This window comes from Zalophus californianus, chromosome 3 (assembly GCF_009762305.2).
Source record: "Zalophus californianus isolate mZalCal1 chromosome 3, mZalCal1.pri.v2, whole genome shotgun sequence".
NCBI lineage: Eukaryota > Metazoa > Chordata > Mammalia > Carnivora > Otariidae > Zalophus > Zalophus californianus.
Window position 1 is genome coordinate 179,991,024 of NC_045597.1, and position 18,011 is coordinate 180,009,034.

The window sequence follows — 18,011 nt, forward strand, 5'->3', positions numbered from 1 at the left end:
GACATCTCCCTGAATTCCCCTGTAATTTGGTAAAATAACAAAACTTTAAAAGGTACTGTTGGGTGTTTTTGAGTTGGCCGTTATAGTTTCTGAATTGAGTTTTTCTAAAAAGAGGGAAAGTGAAGCCAAATTCCATAACTCTCAAACGCTCTAAATAAAAATAAAAACATACTGAAAACTTTTCTAAAAGAAAAGCAACTGTGCATGTATTATTTTATTTAAAAAGCAAAACTTTAGAGACTAGAGAAATTATATTTCTGTTTAGCCTAAGCTAACAAGATGAGAATTTAGAATTTTAATTCCAAGGAATATTTTCTTTTAAAAAAATGTCATATATATGTATGTATATACACACATATTTTATGATATAGAAAGAGATAAGATGTTAAGATGTTGCTGGAATTCTATTAGTCGGCTTTGTGCTTATTGATGGGAAAAAAGGTTTAATATTGGTTTTCCTAAAATATATATATACATATATATTTATATTTGCTTTCCTCACTTGGAAATTACTTATTTTCCTAGAGGCTTTTCCTCGTTTTGGAACTACCCCTTCTACTATACTTCCCTCTGCATGCAGAAAAATGGTGATCTTTTTAGATAATTCTGCATTCCATTAGTCTTCAGGGTCTATCCTTTGATAGCATGTCTATAGATTAGCAGCAACTGAACACATTTTCTAGTGGAAAAACAGGTTGCCTGAGTCAGGTATCCATTCCTTTAGGTAGTTAAATTGGCCTGGGGCCCAAGGTGAGTGAGCTTTCTTTGCTCTGTGCATCATCACTCCACCTAGTTCAAGTTCAGACGCCTTCACTGATTTTAGAAATTCTCTTGGGAAGGGCGCCCTTGCTTTTAGCCTGAGGCTGGCTCAGAAACGTCACCTTTCACCTACTTAAAGAAAACTTTTGCATGGCAGGGAGATTTACTATTCAAGTAGCTATTTCTAGCTCCTTCACTGCTTAAAAAAAAGAGAAAAAAGAAGAAAACCCCAAACTCTCCAAATCAGTTTCATTTCCTGGGGTATCAAATCTGACTTAATGTTGTAACTTTGTTCAGAGACCGACTGAATATTTCGTTGGGTTAAAAAAAAAAAAAAAGCCCAACCCTCCTACCACTAGGGTAATGAAAGTCGTCTTTCTTATAGAGCACTGCAGTTGTTTGAGTCGTTTGTGTTATGGTTTGCATTTGATTGCTTGTGGGGAGGCAGTGTACCTTGCACTCATGTCTTTTTTCCTTTTGTAGTGTTTAAAATGAGATAAACTCTTTCAAATACAGAAACACTTCTAGATTCAGAAGAAGAATGTCTAAAAACAGTAGTTTGGGGTAAACTTTAGCCTTTGAAAACAAATATCAATCTTGTATGAATAGTGCGTGTATTTAAAGAAGATGGGTTATTTGCTGGGTTAAGTGAAGCCAAAGCAAGAGAAATAATTAGAGGGATTTGCTCTGAATCTTTGAGCTCCTCTCGATTCGGGTATTTCCGAAAATCATTTTATTTTACAGAATTTGACAACAATGTGTGCAAGGACAGGATAAATGATCCACTTAAGGACGAAAATAATATGCGTATTATTTCATGATCTATGTTAAGATTTAAACACTACAGCAGTAACTGCGTTTCTAGTTATTTTTTGGGTGGGCGGCAGGGGCGGTCTCCCCCCGCCCCGCCACGACCCTCCAGCCCTCCGCCCACGTCGCGGCCGCCGAGTCCGCCTCCCCTCCCCCAGCCGCCGCGGTCCGATCCCTCCCTCCGGCCAGGTCCCCACCCCGCGCCGGTGGCGGCTGGGTCCCGTCCGCCGCGGCTCCGCGAATGACCCGTAGTAACCCCGTCCCGCCCCTGGCCGACCGCGCCGCGCTCCCCGGCCGGAATTCGATAGGCCCAGCCCCGCACGCGCCACCGCCCGCGGGCCAATGGGCGGCGGCCTCTCTGCATATGCAACGAGCGCCGGCCCGGGGAGCGCGTCCCGGGCGGTTCGGCTCAACAGACGCTGGTCTGCCGGCGCCGGGCTGCGTCGCTGCGGGTGTCTCCGCGGCCGGGGTTGGGACGAGGAGGCAGCGGCAGGGACAGCAGACGGTGGCCTTGTTGCAGCGCGGCCGCGGCGGCTGCGCCAGGGTCCCCAGGAGGCGGCACGGGGCGTGAATGCTCTGGGGGCGCAGCCAGGCCTGCGTGGGCCCGAGGCGGGAGGAACCCGGGCTCCGGCGTCGCGGTGAGTGCGGTGCCCGTTGTGGGAGCGGCGGGGGTCGGTCGGCGGCGCGGCGTCGGCGTGCGGCGGGGCTGGGCCCGAGGGCCGTCCCGGCTTGGGGGCCGGATGTGGCCGCGGAGCCAGGCCACGGGCATGTGCGCGCCGGGGGTCGCGTGGCGGCCCGCTGCCGGAGGGGAAACACCCGGGCAGGGTGGGAGGCGCTGCCGTGGGGTCGGGGAAGCGGGTGACGTGGGGCCTGGGCCGAAGGGCCCACGTGAGCCGGGCGGCCGCGCATTCCGGGGGAGGAAGGGTGCCCCGGGTCCCTCCCGGCGCTTGTGGGGGCGGACGGGGTGGGGGGCTGGCATCTTTCTTTGGGTGGGCCTTGACGCGGTCCCTGCGAGGAAACTGAGCCCTGCGGTTCCGGGAACCCCTGCTGGAGGGACCGGCGGGGGTGTCTGTTGCTGCCGGCTGTGGGGAGAAATTGGGTGGGTGAGCAGGGTCGACCTTGCTATTTATTTGTTGGGGCCACGATCCGTGCTGGTGGGGCTAGGATTGACCGATGGTTGGGGTTGAGTGTTGCAGGTTTACTTACCCGTAAGTGCGTTTTCATACATCAGTAATAGAATGTGTAACGCTGAGGTAGTGCTCACTATCAGCAGTCCTGCGGGGGAGGGATTATCACGCCCGCTTCCTAGGTGAGCATCCTGAGACACAGACCTTTAACTGGTTTATCCAGTCTGGATTTAGAAAAGGTGCTCTAAGCTAATGTATATATGACCCCTCAAAAACAGAAAGGGTAGAACAACATCTTTAAAATTATATGGAGGCTAGAGGAAGAATAGGCCTTAAGAAAGCGATCACAGCTGAATACAGTGACAAATAGTTGACATTTATTGAGGCTTTATTACATGCCAGGCACCGTACTGAGTGCTGTATGCATGGTACCATCACACAGTTAACAGCCCTCTAGGGTGATGCTTATTACCATTTTACAGCGGGAGAAACTGCAGTTTGGACACATTAACTTGCCCCAGACCACAGCCAGTAAGAGAAGCTGGGATTCAGACAGGCCTGTCTAAAAACCCAGAGTTCTTGCATCTGACCACTATATTATGCTGCCTCTCCTTGGTGGTTGGCTGAATAGTTGCCACTGTGAATTTTTCTGGGGGGTGGGGTGGGCCAGGAGAGCTGTAGTTTGATGATCTTCATTCAGGATTATCACAGCCTTTTTTGTTTCCCCAGATTAGTCCTGGGAGCTGAAGGTTATTGCTGAGTTGCTCCAAAAGTGTATAAGGTTATTGAAGGGAAGAGGTGTTGAGAGATGGTAGTCATTTGCACAGACTTTATTCTTTGGTTTTCTGGCATCTTCTTCTGCAGTTCTTACCCTTAGGGATGACTAAGACTTCTGTAGTCACTGTGGCATATTCTTGAGACTTTTCAAGCTATCTTTTACAAGAAGGGTCAAGGTGACAAGTCACCTGGTGTCTTTGGGTCTCCGTTACAGGATTTGTTAAATTTGGACAGGATTTAAAGCTGAAATATTCTTTGAGTCTAAAATGTCCTTCTTGAAGGAAAGAGGGAAGGAAAAAGGGTTGAAAGAAATGAAGGATGGATAAATTATGAGTGGAAAATCATACTGTGTCTGGTTGGGGGTGGGTGTCAGATCTTAAAGCCTCAGGATCTTTCTCATTGCTTATGTGCTTCCCTGCTCTCTGGTTCTGCTTAAATGACTTATTTCCATTCCTCATTCAATTAATTGCTCAGCCAGAGCCTTTTAACTCATGTTATATTTTAGGAACCGTGTAAGGTGCTGGGAATATAGCATTGAGCAGAATTGATGTGATCCTTGCCCTCATGGAGGAAACAGATACGAAGGAAATCATACAGATAAATATATAATTACAAATTATGAGAAGTGCAGTGAAGGAAAAGTGTGTGAATGAAGAGTATAATGAAGATTGTGATTTAGATGGAAATTGGGGAGTTTTTTTGAATTGATCTGGTGAGGTTTTACAATCTTGCATTCTGAGTCTAATTAAATGTACCTTAATGCAAGAGTTTGAGAACTTTTGAACAATAATTCATTCTTTTCATTCCACGGTGTCTGATCCTACCCAGAATATCACTCTAGCTCACGTTACAAGACAGAAAAATGAGATAGGGAACTTTTTGAAGCAGTCATTCCACCTTACAGCCTAACTGTTCTGTAACACTTAAATTTTCCCCTCTCAACGTGAACATTTGGGAACCAAAAATCTTTATGTAAGCTTTGGACTTGATAGGATTTGGATGTTTTCAGGAAAGCCAGGCCAAAAAGGTGACAGGTTTTCCTAACTTGAGATAAGTAACATCATAATTATCAAAGGTATCCAGGGTAGTTAGACTTAAAATTCTCACCTCTTAGGAGACAAAATGATTATGTGGTTTGAAGAAATACAAGCTGTTAAGTACATGAATATTTCAGTTGAATGTGTATTAAGCCAATACAAATAATTCATTGCAATACATTTACTGAATGCCATCTGCATGCAAAGCACTGCCAGGTGTACCATGTGGAATAAATAAAAAGGTGAATTTGACAAAGTCCCGGTTTTCAAGGAGATTTAAATTTAATGAATACTAATACTCAGATTTAAGTCGCACCCCTCCCCCCCACCTTTTCAAAATACTCTCATGTTAGCCCATTTGATCCTCTTAGGAGCCTTATATCACAAGCAGAGATACTGAGAAAAAGGAAATTTGGAGGTAAAATTACCAGAAATGGTGATTAATAGTTGGGAGAAGATGTCCAGTGATCACTAGTTTACCATCTTGGAGCCGTCGGTATAGAGGTGATACAGACTCTTGGGCTTGGGTGAGATCGCCTGTGGAGAGACTAGAATGAGAACAGGTGGAGGCCTGGGATGAAGCTGGGTAGAGGGGGCTGAGCTTGGCCAAGGAGATGGGAGGAGTGGCCAGGGAACCTTGCTCAAGGGGGAGCCCCAGCTGGAGTGGTGTCCCTGCAGCCAGTGGGGGAGCTCCTGTGAGAGGGAAATTGAGTAATGTCCTATGGATTTAGCTACTCTGAGGTGATGGGTGTTCTTTTGCAGATGTTGTTGATGGGGTGGGAAGCAGAAGCAAGTAGAAGGTGAAGAAAATGGAGATAGCAAGAATAGGAAACTTTATAGGAGTCTTGATTTTTATCAGTTAAGTTTAAATGCTGATGGGAAGGTGTTTGTTGAAAGGGAGAGGTTGAATATAGATTAGTAAAATGTTCGCTTAATTTTGCAAAGTTCTGAGAAGATGGAAGAGGGTGGGATCCAAGTGAGGCCTGTACCTTAGGAGGGACACCTCTTCTGTAGTAACCCAAGACAGGCCTGTTAACTGATCTGACACTAATCAGGACTTGATCCTGGAGCCCTGGCCGTTTTCAAAAAATTGCCAAGAACTGTTAAGTTCCAAAAAATTAGCTTAATTTTTGCTGACTGATAAGGTCTTTATAGAACCTCACTATAGAAGCATTGTGTGAAATTGATTTAGTATGTGATTTAGTTTTGATTTCATCCACCTTAATAGGGTATATCATCTGGCTTGTGATTATTGTTTCTCTCCTGAAAAAGGAGACATTATAAACATTAAATCTTGTGATTTCTTCTTCATGCTATTTTTAGTTTCATAAGAAAGTTTTTAGACTACTTCTGTTTTCCTGACATTTTAAATGACTAAATTCTTTTTATTTAAGAGTTTAGCTTCTGGGGCGACTGGGCGGCTCAGTCATTTAAGAGTCTGCCTTCTGCACAGGTCATAATTCCAGGGTCCTGGGATCAAGATCTGCATATGGCTCCCTGCTGGTTGGGGGGGGGGGACTGCTTCTCCCTCACCCTCTGCCGTTCCCCCTGCTTGTGCGCCCTCTCTCTCTCTATCAAATAAATAAATAAATAAAATCTTAAAAAAATAAAGTTTAGCTTCTGTCTTTACTGGAATATCTTTACTTACATACTTCTACTGTTTCCCACTCTGAGGGATAAAGAATTGGTGGATGATTCAGTGGGTTCAACTGATCTGCTAATTCTGAAATAGAACCGAAGATACCTAAATAACCTTTTGGATAAACCACCTCCAATTACAGGTTTCTACTTGCCTTTCTTGTATTTGTTATAAGATATATAGGGAGACTGCTTTATTCATTCATATATTTAATGCCTATCTTGCAAGACACTGGGAATTTGAAAATGATTGATAGTCTCTGTTCTCAGAGAGCTCTTCATGGTTCATGAAAGGAAGGAGTTGTATGGACATTATATGGTATGGACGTTATACAAAGAAGGTGTAAGGGCAGATGTATTGCAGTATGGTATAATCCTTACACGGGAGGAAGAGGGGGAGACTTTCGCAGTGGAGGGGATGGCCTGGTTTTCCAAGATGAATTGGGCTGACAGGGTGACACGGAGCCAGGAATAGAAAATTTTATCTTGAAGTTGGTCCAGGTGTGTATTTCTACAAATATGTACACATTGGAGATATTATAATACCAAAGAATATTAGAAAAATAAAAAGCTTATTTTGCTATCCTGAACATTGCCCAAGAGGTGAAAAGCTGTCCATTTTTCTGTATTGTCATGGTCAGCTTTTCTATCCCCTACTTGACTTAGAAAGTAACCACAATTACACTTTTCTGGTACAAAGCCTTGTTTTTCTTCTTCAAAACAATTGGTCTTTGGAATAAGGCTAAGAGCCAACACCCTTACAGTACTTCTCTGGTCAGGCGCTGTTCCTACTTTCTTCTCACTTCTATTTTTTATTTTTTTTTTAAGATTTTATTATTTATTTGACAGAGACATAGCAAGAGAGGGAACACAAGCAGGGGGAGTGAGAGGGAGAAGCAGGCTTCCCGCAGAGCACGGAGCCCGATTTGGGGCTCAGTCCCAGGCCCCTGGGATCATGACCTGAGCCGAAGGCAGACGCTTAACGACTGAGCCACCCAGGTGCCCCTTTCTTCTTACTTTTAACAGATGGGGATATAGATTTTTTTTTTTAAGATTTTATTTATTTATTTATTTGAGAGAGAATGAGAGAGAGAGAGAGAGCATGAGAGGGGGGAGGGTCAGAGGGAGAAGCAGACTCCCCGCTGAGCAGGGAGCCCAATGCGGGACTCGATCCCAGGACCCTGGGATCATGACCTGAGCCGAAGGTAGTTGCTTAACCAACTGAGCCACCCAGGCGCCCCTAGATTTTTTTTTTAATCATTCTTAACTTCGCAGATGAGGCATTTGAGGCACAGGGGATCTAACATGACTTGCCTTCGTGTGTGCTGGATCTCATCTCAGGTAGTTTGGTTCCAGAGTCCATGTTCTTAGCCTGGGCACTGCACCTCCTGTTGGGTGACGGGCTTGCAGTTCTTACCTCTGAACACAATTGTATCAGGAAAGGAGCTGTTATGACATTTAGGGACAATGTTTATCTTTTTTTTTTAAGATTTTATTTATTTATTTGTCAGAGAGCACAAGCAGGGGGAGTGGCAGGCAGAGGGAGAGGAAGAAGCAGGCTCCCCACTGAGCAGGGAGCCCGATGCTGGGCTCAACCCCAGGACCCTGGGATCATGACCTGAGCCTAAGGCAGACGCTCAACCATCTGAGCCACCCAGGCATCCCAATGTTTATCTGTTTTAATTACACATAGTTTACTGCCCCCCAAAAGCCCTCTTCTTACAGGGGGGACATAAGAGTAACAACCTAAGTTGAGGGAGTTTGAGTTTTCTTGTACTTGAATGGGACTACTTAAGGATACATCCTCCTTTAACATTCCTTCAGAGATTATCATCATCGCCCTTTTAGAATTTTTTGGATTGGGAATATAAAGCAATTTGGGTTGCTATAATCTAATACCATTTTCTTCCTTTTCCTTCTGTTAAAAAGACATGCTTTCTGTATGTCTGAAAAGTATTTCATAATATTTAATCCAGTTAAACCCACTCCCTTCCCCCAAATTCTCTAGTTAACCACTAATCTGAATCTGGTGATCTGAATTTTATTATTTGTAGGCATTTCTCTACAGTTTTATTATCCCCAGGCAGTGTATAGTGTTGTTTTATGTGTTTTTAAACTTCAAATAGTATTGTATGATTGTGCAACATACTTTTTTTTCACTTGTTATCACTTAATCGTTGTGGTTTCATCAATTGAGTTTCATCAAAGTGGGTATGTACATGTCTGTTTAGCTCATTTATTTTTGCTGTGACATGGTATGACATTTTAGGACTAAGACCACATTTTATTTCCTCTTTGTTCGTAGACCCTTATGTTTCCTTTTTTTTAAATTATGAATATTAGCATAAGTATTCCTAAACACCATTCCTTGTCTAATTCCATTTTTGACACTGTAGTCCTCCCCATGCTCCTTTTTCTTTGTTCTGTACATTCCTAACTCAGGTTCCTCTAATCTTGTCATTATTTGACGTAAGGTATTTCTGTCTGTCATAGTTGTAGTACAAAACCACAGTGGGTGCTTTTCTTCTAAAGTTCTCTTTAGTAACTTTTCATTAATCTTGTTTGACTTTGTTTTTCTTTTTTTTGTTCTTAGGCAATTTTGCAGATACATACCTAGTATCATCTCATTTTAAATTCCATAAATGACGGTAGTGTCTGGATAATTCACATCTGTCCTTCCTCTTGGAAAATTTTTTCAATCTATTTTTGATTTAGCCAGTTCTGTATTTTAGTGTGTATTTATTAATTTTTCTCTAAAATGTGTCTGTTTCCATTGTAATTTGGTGAGTAAGAATATGGACTTGGAGTTAAGATTGCTTGGATTTGAGTCCTGGATTTATTTCTTGATAGCTGTGTGACCTTGGGCAGCTTGTTTAGCATCTCTGTGACTCAGTTTCTTCTATAAAATAGAGATCATAATGGAATCTACCTGTAGATTGTTAAAGGGTTTATATGAGGTTAGTGCCTGCCCTTAGTCAACGATCAGTAAATATTAACTATGCTAATTTTAGAGTATGCAATATATTCTAAGTCCACATTTTATTATTGCCTTCTTTTCTGAAGCAGCATTAATATCTTTACATATACAAATATACTTCAAAGAAATGTCTAATGTATTGTAAGGTCTTATTAATGGAGCTTGGGAAGAGATTGTAAATTGTAGAAAATTGAGGGACATTAACCAGTTCATTATATTTTAACATCAGTAATTTAGGATTTAGCTTGTGCTTTAATTTTCTGGAAGTGTTTAAAAAGCACATTGAAAGTAGGTTGACATGTGTACTTCTTATTGAAGTAACTTAAGAGTTTCCTCTTTTTTTTAAAGGTGATTTTATGAAATCACAGGGACAAAACCTGTGGGCAGAAAGAGGTGCTGCTGAGAGTACTTTTTTTTTTTTTAGTTGTTGTTAAGACTTTATTTATTAATTGTCAGAAAGAGAGAGAGTGGCAGGCAGAGGGAGAAGCGGGCTCCTAGCTGAGCGAGGAGCCCTATGTGGGGCTGGATCCCAGGACCCTGGGATCATGACCTGCACCGAAGGCAGACGCTTAACCAACTGAGCCACCCAGGTGTCCCTCTTGTTTTAAATACCTTTTGTAATAGGATCTTAATAATGATTCAGATAGCATTTCTAAATACACTAATTATCCTATGTCATCAACTCTCTGCTGTTGAGTGGAAAAGGAATCATTGCCAACCATATTTATAAAACTTGCTGTGTAAATTTGAGATGGTTCCTTAACCTTTCTAACCCTTTCCTTTCAATTTCTTTAACATATTTTAATTCTCACCTCACGAAGTTATGAGCACTGAGGGAGACAACAGATGGTAGTTCAGGGTACATAGGTGACTTCCTGTGTTGGTTGCTTGCCTTATTTCTCTGCCTCCTTCTGTCTTCTCTTTTTCCAGTTTTCTTTGTTCTTCCTTTCTCTGTTCTTTAATTGATAAATCTGCACATATTTAATGTATACAATTTAAGTTTATACATGCATACACCTGTGTAACCATCACCACAATCAAGGTAATTGACATGTTTATCACTTCCAAAAGTTTCCTTGTGCCTCTCTGTCCTTCAGAAGCAGTTTTTTTTTTTTTTTTGGTAGGCAGTAACAAGGTATTCTGAATCCAGTGTGTGAGGGAACCCATCATATAATAAAAGTACATCATTTTTTTAAAAAGATTTTATTGGGTGGCTCAGTCGTTAAATGTCTGCCTTCAGCTCAGGTCATGATCCCAGTGTCCTGGGATCGGTCCCGCAGTCAGGCTCCCTGCTCAGTGGGAAGCCTGCTCCTCCCTCTCCCACTCCCCCTGCTTGTGTTCCCTCTTGCTGTGTCTCTGTCAAATAAATAAATAAAATCTTAAAAAAAAGATTTTATTTATTAGAGAGCGGGCAAGCAGGAGCAGGGGCAGAGGGAGAGGGAGAAGCAGACTCCCTGCTGAACAGGGAGCCCGATGCGGGGCTGACTCTGAGATCATGACCTGAGTTGAAGGCAGACGCTTAACCTACTGAGCCACCCAGGCACCCCAAAAGTGTACATCATTTAAGGGGAGTAGGAAATTCTAATTTCTTAAGGACAAGAATGTTCAGTCTATAGGAGGATACATACAAGATGTGGTTAGTGTTGAGTGAGCAATACAGACGACAGAATGGTCATGTTTGGCCAGGGTAACCAGGGAAAGGTCAGCTGAGCGAAAGGAGACACGAGCTGGATTTGAAGAAAGAGCTGTGTTTGAGGAAGGTACACGGATGGGATGTCCAGGGCAGTTGGGGAAGAGCGGGCCTGGCAGATAAAATTGAGGCATTGACTGGTTTAGGGGGTTTAGGGAAGCTGTGAGGATAAATCACATCCCAGAGGGCAAGCAAAAAACAGGCATGGAGAACAGAAATAGTTAAGAACTTGTATAGACTCATTTATTTATTTTGATTCCTTCAAATCAGAAGGTAGTTGTTGAATGCATGGATGGTTCTAGGAGTGGTGAGGGAGACTGAGCAGCCAGCAAGTGAAGAGAACCATGTGGGCTCTGAGTTGTTACTAGGAAGAGCATTTGGGGATCTGGTCCAAGTTGTTTCCAACCCTGTCACCATGACTGTTGGTTGGCACTGCCCGTGTCGTGCCTGGCAGTGTGGCATTCTCCACACCATTTAGCCTTTCTGGAGTTCGGTTTCCTTGTCTGTGAACCTTTCTTGCTCAGTAGTGTTATGATCTGCTTCTCCATCAGTGTTCTTTTTCTTTTACCTTTCTTTCCGCTTCTTTTTACTTGCCTCAGAATTTTTGTTATCTCTGCCATATTTCTCTTAGGTTTCTTTGAAACTTTATTAGTTAGCTTCATGCATTTCCCTTTGTTCATTTTACGTTTACTACTTAGAATTCACTGGGGTATTTGCATGGGTTTTATTAGATACTAACTACACTGCTGAAATAGATAGTTCTTAAACTTTTGAATATTATTTTAGTTCTAAATTGATCTTGTGGATATGTAACAGCTCAGTTTTCTGCATTGATGTTTCTGGGTTGTAAAATACTCGATATCATCTTGGCCAACATTATAAAAAGTTCTCCTTCAACCACAGAAGTTTCTTATTTTTATTCATTTTACTTTCATCAGGCTTGCAGTAATCTTCATTCTGGATCTTGACTTTGGATTTTTTACTGTAACACTAACACAACCAGAAATTCCTCTCTTCCCATTTGAGACTGACTTGATCCCTGGACTTGATCTCTGCTTTCTAAGTTGAAATACGGAGTTTACTTTAGTTCCATAGAAGATCAGAATGAACTACAATTAATCAATCTTAGAACTGTATATGGCATCATTTTAATGTAAACAGGATTCACGTTAATTGAAATTATACCATGTGGTCATTACATACATTTGTCATTATTTTTTTTTTTACATATCCATAGTGAATATTTTCCTAAGTCATTTTCCTTTTGTATTGTAACTTTCCATATTGCTAGTGTGAGAGTCTAAGAATTTGTATTCATCATTTACCCTGAAACTAAGCCTATCTTTTGTAGACTGATGCTTATTTCGATAGCATAGCACTCTTCTTAGAAATTCAGTGTTTAGTTTGTATGTCACTTCTCTGAGGCATAAAAGGAATACCTATTTATCCAGTAGCATCTTGAGGTGGGAGGATTGTGGGAGGTAGTAGCTGGCTGGGAGTGGGGTGTGAGGTCAGAGAGGGAGCTCATGGGACCCCAGGTGTAAGGAAGGAGTTTGGCATGGTAGAGAGGAATGACGAAAGGCTTGAGCTTTGTGACCACACTGTGGCTTGAATCCCCAAATCTAGTTCTACCTCATTTTAGTTTTGTGACCACAGCAAATTCCTTAACCTCTGAGCTTTAGTTTCTTTAGGATTGGGGTGACATCTGCCTTGCGGGGTACTTGTGCTCCAGCTGTGTGTGTAGCCCATCTTTAGGGTGCAGGAAGGAAATGTTAGAAACTTTCTTTCTAAGAATTTCTACATTTTATGCATGATTCATAGTGTTCACAGTATGCTAGGACCATAGTACATATATACAACATTAAAGGTACATGTGTTTGGAATGCCAGTAGTTTTTACCAAAAGGGGCTTGTTGTGATCCTTAAAGTTTAGAAACTGGGCTCCTAGATAAAAAGCTAGGCCCTACTTGGAGGCTTATTAGTTTGGGGGCAGGTTTAGAGATGAATTGAGTATGGGATGAGTTTGAAGAGCTTGGGTTAGTTGGCTCTGGATGGAAGGGTATTGGATTTAGGGAGCATGTCTCTGCAAGATCATTTGAAAAATGGGGGACATAGTAAAACTGGCATGTTAATGATTTGAGTTAGTTCGTAAAAGTCTTAAACTGTATATTTTTACACGATATCATGTGTTAGATTATATGGTAGAAATTTGGATGGTATATAACCCAGAAACATGAGTCAGTATTAGGGAATTGCTCTTGATGCGTGGATAGTTTGCCTACAGATGACTGAGAGCTGACTGTATGTATGTTTAAGTTAATAGTGTTTGTTTATATTGTGTGATGTCGGCAGACAGGCATGTTAACTGTAGGTGATTAATTACAACTTTGGGTTTCTTGTTATTAATTTCAAATTGGCTTCATGAGATAATAAATGTGGTTTGTTATCTTGTTAGATACGTTTCTTTTGGGCTCCTTAAGGGATAGTAGCTGTGTTTAAGTATCCCTCTAAGAGAAAAGAGAGCTCTATGAGGACAAGTATATTTGTGTTTTATTTACTGATTACACCCAGGGCCCAGCATATAGAAGATACTCCTGTTTTGTTGAATGAATCAGTCTGCGTATCCCTGCACAGTAAAGAACACGAGATAGTGTTCATTAAATTGAGTTGAAATATTTGAACATAACACCAAAAAGTTTTGGAAGGCCAACAGCCTGATACAAAATGACCAGTATGTGCTTATTAGTGGGAACTCAGGAATTCTGAAAGAGTAGACTTAATGTTGATAAAATATGCATTTGAATAGCTAGCTGGTTGAATAATATGTACAGATACAATTTAGAAATTTCCTGATGAAGAAGATAAAAAAAAAAGTGTGTTAGATTGTCTCAGGCCAAGCCGAGTTCTTTATCATAACTCCTTGTTGCCTCTCCCCCCCCCCCCCCCGAAAAGGTATTTATTTGAGACAGCGAGAAGGAGAGAGAGTGTGCAAGTGCACAAGTGGGTGGGAGGGGCAGAGGGAGGGAGAAGCAGACTCCCTGACGTGGCGCTCAGTCCCAGACCTGAGCCAAAGGCAGACGCTGAACCGACTGAGCCACCCAGGTGCCCCTACTTGTTGCCTTCTTTTTTTTTTTAAGATTTAATTATTTATTTGACAGAGCGTGAGAGCAGGAACACAAGCAGGGGGAGTGGGAGAGGGAGAAGCAGGCTTCCCGACGAGCAGGGAGCCTGATGCGGGGCTCGATCCCGGGACCCCGGGATCATCACCTGAGTTTAAGGCAGACGCTTAACGACTGAGCCACCCAGACGCCCTGCTTGTTGCCTTCTTAAAAGCCTTTGACACTTCTGACAATGTCCTCATCAACCTTCATTGTCTGCCTTTGGTTTCTGGGATACTGTTCTTGGTTTCTTTAGCTTCCTAATTGGCTTTTGTAGTGGTAGTGTCTGTCCTTTTTTTTTTTTTTTTTTTTTTGTCCTTATTCTTTTTGTAAGTGAATATACTGTATTTGAGGGATTCCATGGTTTTGACTCTAATAGGGTTAGGGTCAGTGATGACTCTAAAATCTACATCTATAGCTCTGTTGGGAGCCCCAGTCCTGTATTCTGACAATATCTTGAATCTCTCTTCTGTCCATTCCCACAGACTTAGTATCACCCCGTCCCCTATGCACTCTCCTGTGTGTCTGCACTTCTCTTATATTCCTCATCTATTGCAAGTCACCCAACTTTCTAGAAATGTTGATACTCAGTTTTCAAAGATTAATCTTCACCTCTCCCCATATTCTATTGGTTTTATCTTAGAAAAGTCTCTGTGGTTGGTCCTGCTTTTTCTCTTAACTACTGCCCTCTACTCTGGACTTATTCATCCTTCACTTGAGCTATTTTAATAACTACATACCTGGAGTCCTTTCTGGTTTCTTTTCTGTGGTAACCCAAGTAATCATTATGAAAAAACAAATTTGGTCAGTTGCTTTGCTTAAAATGCGGTCTCATTCTGTCTGCTACATGTTTCTATTTTTCATTTTCACCTCTAACTTCCCTCCTGTTTTCCTGTGCTGCATCTGCCAAGCTACTTGAGTTTCCTCATTCTGCGCTTGTTCATGCCTCTGTGTTAGACAGGAATGGAGTGTTGGCACAGAGGGGTTGATTCAGCTCTGTCTGTGGCACTGAGGAAGACCTCCCATAGAAGCTTCAACTGAATCTTGAAGGACAAGTTTACGTTGGCAGTCTTTTTATCTTCTTTGAATTCTCTCAGAATTTTTTAATTCAATGCCAGTTCTAAGTTCTGGAGAATATTATTGAATCAATACGTCCATATTTTTGAGACAGGCCTCTTAGGTCATAGGCTCTGGGCCTCTGTGGATGTCACGTTTGCCATAGTCCACCAGGGTAGAGATGGGAGCCAAGTGGCATCACAGAGTTTCTTTCTTTCTTTCTTTTTTTTTTTTAAGATTTTATTTATTTATTTGACAGAGAGAGACACAGCGAGAGAGGGAACACAAGCAGGGGGAGTGGGAGAGGGAGAAGCAGGCTTCCCACTGAGCAGGGAGCCCAATGCTGGGTTCGATCCTAGGAGCCTGAGATCATGACCTGAGCCGAAGGCAGATGCTTAATGACTGAGCCACTCAGGCGCCCCCATCACAGAGTTTCGACAGAACCAGTGATTCTCTCTCCGAAAGTTGCAGGCCAGGCAACATGGGCTGTGCAGGCTACCATAATAGCACTGGAGATTAATCAGAAAAAAGACTTAGGAACAGATTGTTTTTGGGACATGGCAACTGTGGAAGAGAGGGTATTGCCAGGCTGATTGTTTGCTTCATGGATCTCCTCATCTTTCTAGGACTTAAATCATCCAGTTGTTGGCTCAGTTCTGACTTTTCTTTAATGCTGCTTAATTTATTGAATAATCTTTTAACCACTAAACTGAAATGCCACTATGGTCAAATATAAAAATACCATGACTGTTAGTTGTTAGTTTTGACATCTAATAGGGCAAGCATGCACTAAGTATTCTTGTTTTCAAGTTTTATTAGCTTTTTTTTTTTGGTCAGTCAACATTTATGGAGCACCTTTATTAGCAAATCTTAAAATGTTTTCCTCTAGATAAACTTTGGAACTAATATCAAGTCATTGCACAAAACAAACAAGTAATAAGATCCTACAAGGATTTTGATTGGATTGTATTTGGTTTGTAGGTTAATTTTGGCAGAATTATAATCTTTTCTACCCAGGAACTAGTTTGTTTTTTAATTTAGTGTCTGTCAGTAGCATTTTATACATATGTACATACATATACATGTTATTTTTATTTCTTTTTTTAAAAGATTCTATTTTTAAGTAATCTCTACACCCATAAGTGGGGCTCAAATCACAACCCAGAGATAAGAGTTGCATGTTCTACTGACTGAGCCAGCCAGGTGTCCCTACATACGTATGTTTAAATAAGATGTTGTGTATATGAAGTATTTTAAAGTTGCTTTTACTCTTGTGACTAAGATCTTCTCTCTTTTAGGGCACCTGGGTGGCTCAGTCGTTAAGTGTCTGCCTTTGGCTCAGGTCATGATCCTGGGATCCTGGGATCGAGACCCGCATCAGGTTCCCTGCTCCACGGGAAGCCTGCTTCTCCCTCTCCCACTCCTCCTGCTTGTGTTCCTGCTCTCACTCTCTGTCAAATAAATAAATAAAATATTTTAAAAAGAAAAACAGATCTTCTCTCTTTTCATTTTTTTAGAGGGGGAAGGGCGGAGGCAGAGGGAGAGGGAGAGAGAGAATCCAAAGCAGGCTCCATACCCAGCACAGGGCGCAAAGCTCCATCTCCCAACCCCAAGATCATAACCTGAGCTGAAATCAGGGGTTGGACACCCAACCGACTGAGCCACCCACACACCCCATTTTCTTTTTATGTAAACTACCCCGAACATGGGGCTTGAACTCATGACCCCAAGACCAGGAGTTGCATGCTGTATGGACAGAGCCAGCCAGGCACGCTTTTCATTTTTTAACTAGTTACTACAAGTATATAGAGAAACTGTCAATTTTTATTATTTACCTGGTACCCAGATAACTTAGTGAATTCTGTCTCTGGTTGGATAGCTTTCAAATGATTCTTCTGGATGTTCTTGTCAGAAGGGCAGTCATACGCAAACAACGAAGATTCCATTTCTCCTCTCCTTTTCCAGTATTCATGCTCACTTCTTTTTCTCATTATTGCGTTGGCTGAACTGCAGTGCTGTCTAAAAGAAATGCAATGAGAGCCACAAATATGAGCCGTATATGTAACTTTAAACTTCTAGTAGGCATATTAAATAAAGTAAAAAAAACCACCCCGGTAACTTGAATATATTTTATTTAATCCAGCATACAGTAGGTACCCCCTTATCTGCAGTTTCTCTGTCCCTAGTTTCAGTTACCCTCAAGTCAACCCTGGCCTGGAAACAAATGTTCTTCTTTTTCTGACCTTTCCTCAGAAGGTCAGCAGGAGCTTAAGGCTGGTCCACAACGTTCACCACCTTCACCACCTTCACCTCCTTCACCTCCTTCACCTCTCTTCATCTCTCTTCATCTCATTCCCTAGGCATTTTATCATCTATCACAAGGGTGAGTACAGTAAGATAAAATGTTTTAAGAGACTATATTCACATACCTTAATAAAGTTTTTAATTTTAATTCCAGTATAGTTAACCTAACTTTTATTACAGTATATTGTTAAAATTGTTCTATTTTATTATTATTGCTGTTTAAAAACAAAGTTCAACCAAGTAAATTTGAAGACCTACTAGATTTTATTAAATGATTCATGACTTGGGTAGCATCCCATCAGCAAGTAGGGGGGAGCTCCAAGGAGTTGTAGAAAATGGAAGAGGGTGGGGTGAGAAAGTTATTAAAAAAGAAAAGGATTGAGGGGGCGCCTGGGTGGCTCAGTCGTTAAGCGTCTGCCTTCCGCTCGGGTCATGATCCCAGGGTCGTGGGATCGAGCCCTGCCTTGGGCTCCCTGCTCCTCGGGAAGCCTGCTTCTCCCTCTCCCACTCCCCCTGCTTGTGTTCCCTCTCTCGTTGTCTCTCTCTGTCAAATAAAATCTTTAAAAAAAAAAAAAAGGATGTTTCGTTCAAGATCATCTTCCTTTATGGGGATGGCAGGGGGTTTTATGCAAATTAAATCATCTTCCTTTTGGGGGTGTGTGGAGAAGGCCCCTGTGAC

The 18,011-nt window shown here is 42.0% G+C and overlaps 1 protein-coding gene across 2 annotated transcripts in view; it reads left to right on the forward strand.

Annotated features, from left to right (window-relative positions):
• The first annotated feature begins 1,951 nt into the window (after positions 1-1,951).
• Positions 1,952-18,011, forward strand: part of ACSL3 (acyl-CoA synthetase long chain family member 3) — a 73,563-nt gene continuing 57,503 nt past the window's right edge. For both annotated transcript variants that reach the window (XM_027591015.1, XM_027591016.1), the window contains exon 1: positions 1,952-2,207. The gene's annotated coding sequence lies outside the window, so the exon portion shown is untranslated. The remainder of the gene's footprint in view (positions 2,208-18,011) is intronic.